We start from the raw sequence: 2,808 nt of genomic DNA on the forward strand, positions 1-2,808 counted from the left end.
GCTAAAAATACAGAAATTCAAGGTGATTCTGTTGGTGAGGCAAGGAAGATGCAAAGAAACGGCGGAACTGGCAAAAAAATGTTTCAACAAGATATTTTTCATTTAATTTGAAATTCAGTTGAATTTTATTTCTAAAAAAGTCATTTATCCAGCGGTGGACTCGATCTGAATGTCATTTACAAATAAAAAAGGGTTTAAAAGGAAAATAAAAATTGCAAATAGTTGGTTGTACCTGTAGAAAAGTAAGTTTCATTCACAAAACTTTGCTCAAATAACAACAGGAAAACTGTGTCATTTTACTTTCTTTTGGATAAAAAAGGTGCAGATACAGATTAAATCACTTGTCACAGCTTTACAGTAATTTCTAAAATAACCTGTTGATATTGAACAGTGATGCGCATTCTGATTGCCAATTACTTTACACTTTTAAAAAGATGCAAAAACAAACAAAAAAACAATTAAAAAGAACACTAAATATTTATTTTAAAGGCAAAAAAAGCCAATTTCCCTTCTTGTTCCAGAGCTTTAGTTTAATATCAAACACATCTATATGCATAAAAACAAATCCGAGACAAGACTGTTCTTGTTTGAGGTACCTGCAGAGGCAAAGGTGTTTTTTAAATTATTCAAAACTGATTTAATCGAAGTTAAACAGAAACTGAATAGTTTGTGTAAAACCCAACGCAAAGAAATCCCCAGTATTTTCCCCCCAGATTAAATAAAATAATGCAATTCCACAATGAAAATGACAAAAAACAGCACAAACCAACAGATAATGAATTGCATCGAAGTACCAATGAAAGTAGAAAAAAAATCACCAGCCCTTAACTAAAACAAATAATCTTTACTTTTTTTGCCAACATTAGAAATGTACATCCCATATTTACAGATAGAACCTTAAATATTTTTACACCTACTGAATCACTTGTGCTGCTGTTTACTTCGGCTAAAACTACATTCACTTTTTTTTTATTTCATTTTTTCAACAGAGCAAGTACAAACGTGATGAACCATCTTTGGAAATTAGAATCAGTGATTACAGGATTGCATTTCATTTTGATCGGATCAACATTCAATCATAGCAGAAATAAAAACATAAACATAAAAATTTGCGATGTTTCTGTCAACATTTGGGCACATCAGACGGCAGAAAAAACAGCCTTAAAGTCACCTGCTAATCTCTACATAAATTACTTTTATTCACATCGAAGCAGTTTCAAATCGACAATTTCATAAAATAGAAATGATGAATTCATGACAGTTAGTCACATCTGAGCTCATTAAACGGCAAAAAATACGAGGACAAAACTTAAAATATAGCCCTTAACTTTGAAGTTATGTGAAATACATGAATATATAGATTTAGCATCCATTTTTTAAAGAGTATTTTTTTTTTAAAAAAGGGAAAGAGCTGCATGCATGATATGCACAATTCTTTGCCTTTATGTTTGATACCATTTTATTTTAAATTAATCTTCCACAGGAAGAACATTTTGCATGAAAAATAAAAATACAGGCAGTACTTTGATTTCCGGGGACAATTTGAAATGATTTTGAGGATGTTTGAAGGTTTTATTCAAAAAGTGTCATGCATGAAGTTAATTATTTCTCATCGTCAGTTACATGCAGCTTCTGGCGCTTTTTATTTTATTTTATTTTTTATTCTACATTAATAAAGTCAAATGTAAAATGTCAGGAAGTGACCGCAGGCAGCTGACGTCATGCAAAACTCAGAATGAAGTTTCACAGCTACGCAGGCAGCCATTAGGTTTACAAAGCTCAATAATCACTAGAAAAGTTGAGCCAAGTTTGCTTTTTATGAAGTTCTGATAAAGGGATCAAGAGTAGGTGCCAGGAAAAACACGGCCATTCCTACAATAAGCTTGCACTTATGATGGTTACACGTTAGAGCGACATGTATGAATATTCTCTAAAGCAGTAAATTTCATATTGAGTCAAATACTCAATAATCCATGTTGCCTTTACTTTTCTGAGAATTACGTTCCAATTAAAACCCCTCAAATAAAACGACAGTAGAGATCCTAGTGTGAGACTAAACCAGCAACTAAAACCATCACTTAACCCTTATGTTTGTGACAGTGTTGCATGGAAATCACCACCAAATGATAGAAACTATGTGACCTGGTGTTTGTTACGGAGCTCAGCTATTTCCTTATTTGTCATGAAGTTGTGCAAAAGATAAAAACAAAACAAACGCACCATCAACCTAAACCTACTTCTATGGAAGAATTTTTGTTTGCAATCTGTCAACAAGACAGAAGGTGAGTTTTATTTAAACTGTTTTTTTATATCTCACTTTAAAGGTGAAGAAAATGTTTTAAAATAGATAACTTTGTCTCCAAATGTGATCATTCACCTCTTTTTTTGGGTGTAAATTATCCCAACATCGACTTCAGCCACTTAAAGACTAAAATCCTCAGACAAACAAAATTTAACATTCTGCTATCTCGTGAGGACATCTGTGTCTAATCTAGTGTTAAATGACTGTATGTGTATTAGAACACTACATAGTAGCAATCAGAGCACAAACTTAAGAGTTAAGTTTTGCACAAACGTCGCTCTGAAGCTGGATAAATTTACTCTTCAACATCTACAGAAAAAAATCATGTTTTAAAGTGCAACCACCATCTCTACTTTATTAAAGGGATCCACGATTAGTTGTAACATTAGACTTTATTTGATAAACATATATTTTAACTGTAAAGACTGTAAAAATACTGTAGGCTGCTTGGTTTTTATAATCTTATACTAAATTTTAAAAATGTTTTACACAGACGGAGCCATTTT

The sequence above is a fragment of the Austrofundulus limnaeus genome, unplaced genomic scaffold (genome assembly GCF_001266775.1).
Source record: "Austrofundulus limnaeus strain Quisiro unplaced genomic scaffold, Austrofundulus_limnaeus-1.0 Scaffold8, whole genome shotgun sequence".
NCBI lineage: Eukaryota > Metazoa > Chordata > Actinopteri > Cyprinodontiformes > Rivulidae > Austrofundulus > Austrofundulus limnaeus.